Raw genomic sequence first — 13,701 nt, forward strand, 5'->3', positions numbered from 1 at the left:
ACTGAACTGACTGTGAGTCATGCAGGATTAGATGGAGGTTTCTGGGAGATGTCAAGGTATCATGTCTCCTCTTTATTGAATGAACCTGCTTGTTCATATCTACAACAGGAAGTTACTGTAGTATTGATTTCCTCTTAAACTATTTTAAGTGTGCATGTAAACTGATCCTGATTTAGTTAACTGAATGAAGTAAATTAAGCAGAATCTCAGGGACAACAATGGAAATAAGTCTAGGACTTTATCGTTCAATAAATGATAAAGTCTGATATGTTCTGTTTTAAAACATTTTGGAACGTTGTAACATTTTCTCAGCAATAAAGTCCTTTTTTTCTCCGGTTTGCAAGTGACTGTTAATGAATAAATGTAAATCTACCCTCAGAACTGATCCCAGTTTGTCTATTTGTTTGTTCTCTCCTCTGACTTTCTCTCCTCTGCAGTGATATTTGGGCCCTCGGCTGTGTCCTGTATGAAATGTGCACTCTTAAGCCTGCAGTAAGTATTCTGTGTGTGAGCTGTTTACTAATTCATGTAGATTTAATGTATCTTACACAGCATTATAATGCTCACATACTGATTTAGATCTCTTCTCTGTATGTCTAATAGTTGACAAACAAGAATGGGTCATTTTTCCTTTCTTCATTTTCTCTGCAGTGGTTATAACTGTGTGCTAAATGTGTTTCCTCTCAGTTTAATGCTGGAAATAAGAAAGATCTAGAACTGAAGATCGTCAGTGGTTCATACTCTCCTGTGTCTGATCACTACTCCCAAGAACTGCGTTTTCTCTTGGAACAGCTGTTGAAACACGACCCCACAGAGAGGCCCTCAGTCAGCAGCATACTGGAAGAACCTTTCCTCTCCTGTAGGATACAGAAGTTCCTCACACCACAGGTGGAGAGCACAATTAGTTGTCTTTGATACCATCTGAATTTACATAAAGCAGACTGTGTTCAGTTATAAAACATTTATTCTCTACTCATTCTAGATCATTACTCAGGAATTTGGACACTCTTTTCTTCACAAGCAGCAACCAGGTAAGCAAACTCTGAATATGACATATGTAAGGGTAACTTTTGAAACTTAAAGCCGAATATGTGTAGTTTTTTCTAATGTGAATCTTGCTTTTTGTATATACGTTTTATATATTTTTGAGAATCAGGATTTTTAAAATTGTACACATAAGGGGGCTTTAAAGTCACAGTGAAATGACAGTTAGCTTCCATAATGTGATGTATTTCTGAGTGAAAGGGAATATATGAGTAAAATTACAAAAGGAATTTGCTGAAATCATTCAGATTTGATTGGATTGCTTTAAGGTGGCCATTGCTTTGTAAATATGAGACCTTTACGAATCTGTAGAGATTTAGAGCTGTAGAGACTGTTGGCCTCCACCCACACATTCATCACCTGCGTGGTCAGATCAGGAGGTGGACAATGAGGGAGAAATTAATAAATTAGACCTCAAACACATTATTTGGAAATGTAAACTAATTGTTTGCCAACTGATATCCAAACATTTACAAAAACAAACAAACATTTTTTTTAATTATGTGGCAGGCCAAGTGCCCTGCCCTGTTTCCACAGGGTAGCTCACTAGACTTGCTTTGTACAGGCCCCTTGTGCGACTCAGTCATTTATTAATTCCAGGCATTTATTAATGATCACAAGACTGAGGTTGGTGGAATTTTCTTTTGGTATAGCATGGTGGGTACGCTCAGTTTAACTATAACACCAAACATAGACAAGTATCAACATCACATTAGAGACATGACTAGCACAGACAATATTCACAGATTACCACAAGACAAAAATCACAGAGTTTTAAGTGCAGGTGCATCTCTCAGGCTTGGTGATAAGTGTCCAGAGTCCTTATTGCAGTGGGAAAAAACATTTTTCAAAACAAGACGGTTGTTTTGGTGGGCAGAGACCTATGGCACCTCTTAGAGGGCATCAGTTGGCAAAGGTGGGGAGCCGAGTGAGAGGGGTCAGACATTTTTTTCTTTTTGCTCTTTTGATTGTGTGTTTGTGAGATAGTGATTCAACTGATGGGAGGGGGTGCCAATAATCATGAATGATTTATTGACTATGCACTACAATTTTTTTGTGAGTGTGACTGTCCGTGCTGTGGTACCAAACTGTTATGGATGAGGTGAGAGTGCTCTCAATGATGGCTGTGTAAAACTGAAGCAGGAGGCTTTGTGTAACTTTTTTTTATTTTTGCAGCTGTCTCAGGAAGATCAATCTTTGCTGGGCTTTTTTCAGTAATGTGGTCTGTATTGATGTTCCATTTGATTGAGTTGCTGATGTATGTGCCAAGAAATTTGAATGAGTCAGTGATGGTTATGGGTTCTCTTGAGACATGTATGGGGGTTTTGAGGAGGGGACTGTGCCTGAAATCTATGATGAGTTCTTGTGTTGTAGATGTCTTGCACTGGAGGTTGTTATCAAGGCATCAAGTGACTGCTTGGGTTACCTGCTCATGGTATCGGTCTTCATTATTGTTGGTTATAAGTCCAATTATGGTTGTATCATCTGCATATTTAAGAATGGTGACTGAGCTGTGGTGGGTTTGTGTAGAGGCAGAGGAGCCAGGGTGAGGGGACGCAGCCCAGGGGGGGCGTCTGTGCTGAGGGTCAGAGGTTGAGATGAAAGGCTGTTCATCTTCTCTCACCTCCTCCTCCTGAATGGAGTGGGTGGAGGGGGGATGGGAGGAGAGTAAGGTGGGGCTGGGGACTGTTCAAATCTCCCAAAGAACTCACTGAGTTTGTCTGGTAGCTTTGTGATTGGCTGACCGGAGGACTTGCCACGCATAAGTATTTTCCTCAATGTCAATAATACATTCATGCTGTCAATGTGTCAAGGTTTTCTTTTAATGATATCTTTAACATTTCTCAACACAAAAACACAAAAGGGTCCTTGATAACTCAACAATATGATAGGTTAATGTTAAGGCCATCACTTTTAATTATTTCTCCTTCGATTCTGAGAAATAAAGGGTTTTTTGTCAGTTTTCTACAAAACCTTTATTTACTATTATATATGCTATTTACTTATATTTACTGAATTTATTTCGACCTGATCAAGATTTTTGTGTGCAGTTGGTTCATTGAGTTCCCCCACCCCACCCCATTCACACACACACACACACATACACACACACACACACACACACACACACACACACACACACACGGCACATTCGACTCCTTTTTTGGCTAAAATATCTGAAATAAACCAGCATCTTTACTTTTTCTTAACAAAGATCCTCTAGATGCAGTGTAATTACTAGTTTGGCTGTACTAGATATTTTATATGTTCAGTAAGATACGTTCAGTAAATATGTCTTTTTTACAACTCTGGAAAAACTACAACTGTGGTGTTGATTTGTGTCAAGCTGCATGGCAAGGCTGTAGGGAATTGCAGTTTTTAAAAAAATATTAGTGTTTTTCTGAGAATTGAAAATTGTAAATACTGAATTGAGAGTACACTGAGGAGCTTAGGGGGGGTGGTTAACACATTTGTGTAATCAAATATTAAATATCTAATTGTTAAATGGGTGAAAATTAATTTTAACCATATTTTACCCATATCTGACAGCGTCCCCAGTTGTAAACTATACTGACATGATATCTGAGGTCAAGAGCTTTCTTTAACAGTTGGTCCCATGTCTGAAACCCCGTTTGTTGCATTCAAATGTGCACTGAGGTCAAGGTTCAAAGGTCAGTATTTCAAAGCAGGAGCCATGTAAAATCTTCATACTGACATATGTTACTCTCCAAGTCGAGACTTTTCCAATGATGTATTTGGTTTTGCTCCATGACAAAGTTTCAGTTATCTCATTTCATGGACAAAAGCCATCCTAGACCTAGTTTCAGGAGAGGGAAGGACTAAGGTTTAAAATGAAGCTTTTGTTTGTTTTTTTCTTTTTTTAGTGGAAATAGTGACCAAAATGAGTCACCTTCAGAGATTACAATACTACTGACAATCTAGTAAATTAGTACAGGCTTGGGTTAGGGTTAGGTTTAGGGTTAGGGTTAGGGGTTACGGGTGAAAAGACCAACCTGTTCTCATTCCCAGGTTGTTAAATACTGACAAATGCATAGGTTACTATTCACACAACCCTGGAGATTTTTCTGTATCTTTATGATTCTTTGTTTATTTGTTTTATGTCAGTATGACATATGCAGCTCATTCAATCAGAATCGGTTTTATTAGTTTTATTAATGCAAGCATACAAAGAACGTGTCTCAGTGTTTGCTCCCAAAAACACAACATAGAAAAATAAAAATAGATAAAAGCAAGGTAATAATAATAATAATAATAATAATAATAATAATAAAAGTAATATTAAAATGAAATTGAAATTTGAAATCTATTTACAGAATGGAATGGTAATAGTTTTGAAATGGGATTTAAAACTTGAAATGAAATATTGGCTGTACAAAGGAAATATAGACTGTTCTATGGACAAAGAGATGAAGTGTATGAAATATATATAGGAAGACTTTTTTTAAGAAAGATAATTTCATGTTAAATATCCTCAGCCACATATTCTTGGAAATATAAAATTAAATGAGCAACTTCACATTTTACAATCACAGGCTATAAAATGCCTTTTCTTCTTAAGATATTGGCGTTTTGACTTGGGTTGGGGCCGACAGGCGGCAATATGAAATGGAATGAAGCCCACTGATGGCAGACAGCCAAAAACAGTAGTTGAATGTGCCACATCCACCCACAACACAATGCTCTTCACTAGCCTTCCACTATTAAGTGCCCCTTTTCTGGGGTGTTTTTTAAATAAATAAATTCTTGTTATTCCTGCTACATCCAGCATGACATAACAATATACTCAGTACCTCATATTGTTTCTGAGTGTAGCTGACAGAGAACTTATATTAGTATATGTTAGTGTTAATAGTTTACCGTGAGGTAAAGTAACTGTAGTTGATGGAAATCAGCATGGAACTAATGTTCAGGGGGACCATCACATCACCCATGCAAAGTGGGTATAGATACTGCATAGATGTATTGTAAGAGCCCCCTGCGGCCTTTCCCCTTTCCAACGATCACTTCTTAGAATCAGGGTCACCATGTATCATGCACTTCAGATAACCTTTTCTATTTCCTCTTTCCTAACAGACTAGACATTAATTTGCCTACACAAACAAGGTGTGAGACATCTTACTTAAAAACAGAACAACATGGTTACAACATATAAAGTCAATAGACAAGGTCAAGAGTGCATCATGTTCTTTAAAGACAAAAACAGATCAGTTGAATATACTTCTATACTAGATTAACAACCATCAAAATATTATTATAATAATACAGTATTTTCTCCAACAGTACACTTCTGATCCTCACTTTTTCCTCCACAGACCCAAAAATCATTTTCCCTATAGACCACCACTATAAAAGAGACATCTGTAAAACTGTTGACAGGATAGCTCAAACTGCAAACAACGTCAATTATGACTCTTTCTTTAACAAATTTTTGATCCATGGAGTTTCATATTTGTAAAACTTCCCTTGATGCAACAAAAGCGATTTAAATATCCATGACGTCATCACAATGCAAAGTCTATGGGCCGAGCGAGAACTCGCGGGCCAGCGGGGGGAATACTACTGCACATATTCAGTGGGCCACACAGCATTGAAGCAAACACGGAAGCTAGAAACCTTTATCGGGTCAGCCAAGCAATTTTCCTTGTATTGAAGGTGAGGTGAGCGGGACTTATTTAGCACTGTGGTATTAACACACCAGCTTTGATTAGCCATAAAACAGATGCCAGTGCCTTTGGTTTTCATGGATAGCTTAGGTGACCTGTTGGAACGGTGGAGTGAGAGTTAATAAATGATTGAGGTAGCTGGCTAGCTCACTTGGCTCGCTTTGTGGTACAGACCCTTTGCATGACTCATTAGACTCATTACACTGTTGAGTAGGTCTGTACCCAAATCAGATTACAATACAGTCCAGTGCACCTGCAGAGCTGCTGCCCTACATTCACCTCCTATAACAGCCTACATACGAAATGTTTTGTTTTACCTGTAACACTCACATTTTGACAGCCTTTTGATCATCATCTGTAATGTAAAATCACTTATCTCTATTTCCATTACAGTTAGTTTTGTAGTAAGGTAATTTTGAGATGAGACAGAGTTTGCTAAAGTTAACAGCCTACCATTCTGTTATCCTGCAACTAAAAAAAAGACTGCAGTGACTCAACTGACAAAAAGAGAATTGACTCAAGGGCTTCTTGACTTATGATAACACTTGTGCAGTGCCTGTACAAAACATGCATGCTCAGACTATCAGTAGATGCTATAATTTACCCATGTTCCCATAACGCCTCACATGCAGGCTACCAGTAGATGTAATTTAGCAATGCTCCCTAAACGCCTCACACACAGAGTATCTGGAGACTACAATTCTGAGTTGAGCTGAAGTTGATCGGATGAACTGTAGTGTCCATTCAAAATGTGCCTGAGACATCCTGCACTATGACTTAAACATGCATAGAAAGTTCCTGCGTGTGAAGAACCTGAAGAGAGCTTAATGCTCTAAACTTTTTCAATTCATTCTTAATGGTAGTTCTTATCACTATGGATATAATCCCATCTTTGATCACAATGTGGGTTGCAATGGCAGAGTGGTGTTGTCCGTATTTCTGCTTGTTGACTCCACGGGCAGAAGAAGAAGCAAATCAACATTGTTTATGGGGTATTTTTATATATTTCTCAAGAACCGCTCATCCAAACAACTTCACACATTGACATTGCACTTTCTTGACTCCCCAGCAATCCACCTGCCAGGTATGAAGTAGGTCAGATGAACGATTCTCGAGATATGTGAAGGACAAACAAATATACGTACATACAGACTGACAGAGATTCCTTGATTTATATTGAGAGACTAGTGCAGTGCCTTTTCAAAACGTGCCTTTTAAAAATAGGCTGATTGCTTATTATTTCCCAAACTGCATATATATGCAAGCAAGCAAGTGAAGTTTATTTATATAGCACCTTTCACAAACACCACTTACAAAGTGCGTCACAGTCAAAGAAATGTGGAGCCATGTAGGACTCTGAGCACCAAAATTTTAAAATGAACTCTAAAATTCACCAGAAGCCAGTGCAGAGAGATTAAAATAGGAGTTGTATCTGTTGGATTGTGTTAAAAGCCTAGCAGCAGTGTTTTGGACAGTTTGTAAGCGTTGTATGGAAGATTTATTAAGACAGGTAAAAAGAGAGTTACAGTAGTCCAAACAATAAAAGCATGTGTTAACACCTCCATTTCATTTCTTGATACCACACACCGGAGTTTGGCTATGTTTCTAAGGTGAAAGAAATATGATTCAGTTAGCGTCTTAACATGCGCTTCAAAACTCATGGATTGATCAAAAATTACACCCAGATTGCACAGGCAAGACCGGGAAGATGAAGATAAGGCACCAAGGTTCTGCCTGATTGCTGACTGAAGATTGTCAGGGCCAAAGATCAGGACTTCAGTTTTGTCTGCATTTAACTGAAGAAAATTGTTTGCCATCCAATTCCTAATTGCGTTTAGACAGTTTAACAGAGAGTTTGTGAAGCTCATTAGGTTTAAATGAAAAGTACAACTGGATGTCATCAGCGTACATATGGTAGGAGATGTTCTTGAAACTGCTGATGATTTGTCCGAGTTGCAGCATGTATATGGAGAATAGAATGGGTCCCAAGACTGATCCCTGAGGGACACCGCATGACAAAGCTGCAGTGTCCGACTCAAATTCACCCACAGAGACTTACAAAGCTCTATCTGTGACATATGAACCACTCCAATGCAGTCCCAGAGATGCCCACCAGGTGATTTAGCCTTTGGATCTGAATGTGATGGTCCACAGTATAGAATGCTGCACTAAGGTCCAATAGTACTAGAAAAGAACAGTCTCCGGCATCTGCAGCCATTAAAATGTCATTTGAGACCTTCAGGAGAGCTGTTTCAGTGGAGTACAGTTTACGGAAACCTGATTGAAATGTATCAAACACCCTGTGCAACTCCAGTGTTTCCAGTGTTTTCTAAAATTTTGGAAAAGAAAGGGAGTTTTGAAATGGGCCTGTAGTTCTCCAGCAGGGAATTGATATATGTATCAATTGACAATCGTATCAATTGAAATTATATGAACTTAATAAATTAAATGGTTTAATCCAGACAAAAACTTCACCAGTGAGACTAAACTGAGATTGAATCGTAGAAGCAATTTAAAGATTGATTCTGCTGCCAAATCAAATGTGTCTGCACTCCTATTGGCTAGTTTTACTGCCTCCACCTTTTTTTGTGTATGCTCATTCTTTCCTCTCAAGCAGTTTAACTATGTGGGGCCCGTGCCTTTGTCCTGCTCAGCAAATCAGAGCCCAGAGGTCCTGCCCTGCTGTGATATGATGGTGTTTATATCTAACAGCCCCCGCTGAGGGGAGCGGCTTGCTGTTCACTTGTTTATTCAAAGTTTAATATTGAACGTGTCACATGTCCTAATTGCACCAAAAGAGTGTTTGACTCCACAGTAAATCACCTGTTGAATGGTTGTTTATTTGTGCTTTAGAACGTAATTACTGTGAAACAATCAGAAAATAATGTATTACTGTCATTCACAGGCTTTCTGTCTCTCAGTGAAAACTCTCCAGCCTGTCTCTCTGTCACTCTTTTGTGCATTCAGTTCAATCTTCCTCTCTCTCTCCTTTTCTCTTGTCTTTTCTATAATGAGTCAGAAAACCCACAACAAAGACCAACTTTTAATGTTATCAAATGCTGCAGCAGAGTGGAGCGACTCGCTGTTTGCTTGTTTATTCCAAGTTTATCAATATTAAACATGTTGAATGTCCAAATTGCTCCAAAATTTGACAGTGCACTCCTTTGTATCCCCAGAAATGCACCCGCCAAGTGTGAAGTAGATCAGACGAATAGTTCCTGAGATATGCAAAGGACAAACATACATACAGACAGACAAAGATTCCTTGCGTTATATAGATTGTTATCTTCCTTCAGCAGTGTAGTAAAGGTGTTTTTCAACACATGTGAGAAACTCTTCTAATGAATTCAACTGACAGTACAGTGGAAAAAATCTTTGTAACTACAATTTTTTGAAAAGGTAGTGATTAATCATGGAAGTTTACACCTGCTGGAGAATATTTCTTCAGATATGCTGTGTGACTATCCCTCCAGATTCTTGTGTTTTGAGGTCTCTTCACTGCACCCCTCCTCAGAGCTCAATAAAAAGACAAATAGAAAGACAAACAGAAACCTGTTTTTGTCTGTGCCTGTCTGTTCATGAAATGCTTTTGATTTCTATATCAAGTATATATACGACAGATACTTGAGACAGTCTCAGAGTCTCCTGCAGCCTGATGTCAGGGGTCAGTGAACCTCAGTATGCTGGAACAAATCGACTATTTTGTATTGAACTTGAAATGTGACACAAAGAATTTTTCTAAATATAATTTGAAGTTGCGCATAATTTTATCCAAATAGTGATGATTTATATGCAGTATTTTGACTGACCAATGGATTGCTTTGCATGTATTTCTAAGGTGAAATTGGTTCTATCAAACAAAAGAGATGATATATAATTGTGTGTCTAGATGTTGAAGAGCAGGAGAATGAAGAGAAAACACTGACCTCGACTACAATGGACACAGGTGGACGAGAGCCTACAGGTACACTCCCACGACCAAAGTACGTTTGAACCATTTGTTTTTTCCGTATAATGGACACAGGCAGAAACCAGAATACAGTCATTTTTTCATTTTTTACATTTTGGGCAAAGAACAAAAAACACAAATTCAGCTCGATTTCTTGTTTTTCCATTCTTACCGGCAATACAATAAAACGCTGTTGCATTATTTTACGCACAAACTGAATATTTGAAAATGAAAGACAGCGTGTTAATTTGACATGAAAAACATTTTATTGTCATTGTAGGTCATAATAAATTATTATCCAACTATAATCAGTTATTAAAGGCTAAAGGTCTGTCTGTCTGTCTATATATTTTGTGTTGACAAAATATAGGCAAAGAAGTGGAACCTTTATTTTGAAGAGTACAGTGCAAACATAATTGATAGAACACACTGGCCAATCAGAAACAAGGGGGCGCTGAAGGCCCACCCACCAATGAAAACGAAACATTGAGTGGTAAATTTGTTCTGTCAGTAAGAACAGAAAAACAAGAAATTGAGCTGAATTTATGTTTTTTGTTTTTTGCCCAAAATTTAAAAAATGAAAAAACGACCATATTCTGGTTTCTGTCTGTGTCAATTGCACCGAAAAAACAAACGGTTCAAATGTACCTTGGTCCACGTCATGCTGTCAGTTCAGATACGTTGTGTGTGTGCTCACACACACACACACACAAACACTTGTGTATTAATTTACATTAAAAATGGACGCGAGTCCCCACAATGTGACAGCAAACAGATTTATGTCCCCACAACATGAATAATACCTGATACACACACAAAGAATCAAGAAGCAGTGTCTTGTATAACTATCACAGTTAAAATAAGTGAGACAAGCTAGAGTGGAAATCACTTCCAGTGGTATGCAAATGATTTTCTGTATGAATTAGAATAAACTCTGAGGAGCAACATATACACATATTAATATTGAAGACACCACTGAATCAGAGAACAAGACATTTCACAAAATCCAAAATCTTGGGCCCATTTTCCACTAACTAATCAAGCAGAACTATATCAAATCAGGTCCCCCATAGATGCCAGTGCGACACTGAAAACACATTTAAAAACATCTTTTAACTCATCTCTAGTGGTATCTAAAAATACATATAAAATATAAATGGATAAATCTAGCCATGCAAATAGTTTAGTTTTATCTTCCGAGGTTTTAAGATATCCATCCCTTAGATTTCTGCTTCCACCCTCCACCAATGGAGGTGATGGGAATTTAGTTTATGGTGCAAACAGCAAAGACAATAGTTTTCACTTTAAATGACACTAATACACAGACAAAAGGTAAAAATCAGCACTAAATACCGGGTTACCAAGGGAAACCCAGAAGCGTTAACAAAAAGAACCAAACTGGCACATGTGTTCAGCCGGGCATAGTGGATGAGCTGTTCTGCCTAAATTTACAAAGAAACACTACATTAACAAGGATTTAAGATACATAAAAACACTAAAAAAATGAGGAATGTGAGAATAGGTTCTATTACACATCTAGTTTATTCATCAACCATTTCACTGACAGAGACCACGCCAACATAGATGCAGTTCAACAATGGGATTTCTATGAGATCACCAGAAAATAAATGATAAACAAAATGGAGATGGAGTGATAAGACAAATCAAAGAGAAAGAGAGTCTGCAGAGCCATTTAGTGTCTTACTGTAATTGATGTTTGATGAACTTTGTTTGATCAAAGTTCACTAAAATCTTCAACTATACCCCTGATATCAGCAGATTGTTGTGTGTTTTTTTTTTTTTCAGAATTTTCTCACCCACATTTTGACTGTTGTGTTTTGGGTTTAAACAGACAAAAATACCCCAGTCTGGCACATGTAATGTCATTGCCTCACATTGTAAGGTGGTGTGTGGAAAACCATGTCTCAGTGTTGTTGAAATGAGTGACTGCAGCTCTGACAACATGTTGTTGTGAAGGTGTCGGCTGCTCTATGAATCAGATGGAGGAAAAGGAGGAAAACACTCTCTCTAAAACCGCTCTGTATGGGAAACATGACAGTGAGACAAAAGCTCAAAGGTGAGATGAGGATCTTTAACTGTCCATGACCCAAATCATCCAACCATCATTATTTACACTTAAAGCTGTTTGTGTTGTGTTGAAGCTCAGAGCAGCAGCAGCAGAGACCATCCTCTCCTGTATCCAGCTGTGTGTCCATGAAGAGTGATGATTCTATGGGTCGCAGTATATCATTTAAAGATGGACAATCTGACGGTGAGCTACACTTTTCTGCAGCATCAGTTCAGAGTGAAGCAGGTGGAGGTGAAGATGGTGTTGATATAGATGTTGATACTGAGATAAATTCAGACAAACACCCACTTGAGCCTCAATGTCTCAACAAAAGAAAAGTTTTGTTGCAGCCGGTAGTGATTTTACAGTTACTTTCAAATTCAAGCTTAATGAACAAAGAACTATCAATCTGATTGTGTTCATTAATAAAAGCCTAATTGCTTAATTTTTATTTGTAATAATCAGTTTTTAGATATACAAGTCTATATTTAATTAAATATTTTATATAACCTTGAGCTAAAAGAGATTCAAATAAATAAATACATAAATAAATTACATACAAGCACAATGCATCCTCATTTTCAAAATAATTAAATACAAAATGAGACTCAAACTGAAACACTATCATTACACTAAGTAATGTCTGGAAGTCTAAATAAGTTGTTTTCCACTGTACTGAAAAAATTTGCTTTCAGTAGAGGTCATGTCAGGTCATGCTGTCAGTTCAGATATGTTGTGCCCACACACACACACACAACCACTTGTGTATTAATTTACATTAAAAATGGGGGTGAGTCCCCACAATGTGACAGCAAACAGATTTATGTCCCCACAACATGAGTAATACCTGATACACACACAAAGAATCAGGAAGCAGTGTCTTGTATAACTTTCACAGTTAAAATAAGTGAGACAAGCTAAAGTGGAAATCACCAGCATCCTGATTTGTTTTACAAGTTAAATATTATCATTTAGTAGCAGCAGCAGTAAAGGTCGATTCTATAAACTGTCAGAGATCCAGACAAACCCTTTCCTCCACAAACACTGGTGTGTCATCAGATATGTTACAATATAAGATTTAATAATATAAATGTGTTGCAGAAATAGCACTATGTTGTGTATTTTTTAAAACATGTGGTAGAGAATAGAGAAAGAAAGAAAGAAAAAGAAAGAATGAACAATTATCTTACATTAAACTGATACAGGTCAATGCAACTGATTTTCTGTGCAAATTAGAATAAACTCTGAGGAGCAACATTGAAGAAAACACAGTTACAAATCAGAAACTCAACTACATTTCATAACACGTTAATATTAAAGACACCAATGATTCAGAAAACAAGACATTTCACAAAAAACACAATCTTGAGCCTATTTTCCACAAACTAATCACAACACAGAACTGAATCAAATCAGGTCCTCCATAGATGCCAAAACGACACTGAAAACACATTTAAAAACATTTTCTAACTCACCTCGAGTGGAATCTAAAAATAAAATATAAATAAATAAATCAAGCCATGTAAAGGTTTAGTTTTATCTTCTGAGGTTTTAAGATATCCATCCCTTGTCTGCTTGTCTGATGTCTGCTTCCACCTCAGTACAATGGAGGTGATGGGAATTTAGGTTATGGTGCAAACAAGAAAGACAATAGTTTTCATGCCACAATAGTTAACATGACAGTAATACACAGACAAAAGGTAAAAATAAAATTAAATAGGAATCCATCATAGAAGACACAGTGGCTAATAACAGGGGAGAAATTATGACTATGAATACACTTCAACTTAACCTATCTCTGATTTATTTACTTATCACTCAATCTTGTCAAGGCATTTAACGAGTTACAAGACTGCTATTTCATGACACATATTAATAGTAATAATAATGTCAGATATTATGGATAAATACAGTTGGTTGCCAACAGCATATAAATAAAAAATAATATTATATTA

General features: G+C 37.3%; 1 protein-coding gene across 3 annotated transcripts in view; it reads left to right on the plus strand.

Annotated features, from left to right (window-relative positions):
- LOC137186146 (interferon-induced very large GTPase 1-like) overlaps positions 1–13,701 on the plus strand; it is a 130,700-nt gene that overhangs the window by 7,654 nt on the left and 109,345 nt on the right. Inside the window, exon 1 of one of the 3 annotated variants that reach the window (XR_010929007.1) lies at positions 9,601–9,693. The exons of the other annotated variants lie outside the window; for them this stretch is intronic. The gene's annotated coding sequence lies outside the window, so the exon portion shown is untranslated. Of the gene's footprint in view, positions 1–9,600; positions 9,694–13,701 lie in introns of those variants that run through there. 3 annotated transcript variants of the gene reach the window in all.

Source organism: Thunnus thynnus, chromosome 1, assembly GCF_963924715.1.
Source record: "Thunnus thynnus chromosome 1, fThuThy2.1, whole genome shotgun sequence".
NCBI lineage: Eukaryota > Metazoa > Chordata > Actinopteri > Scombriformes > Scombridae > Thunnus > Thunnus thynnus.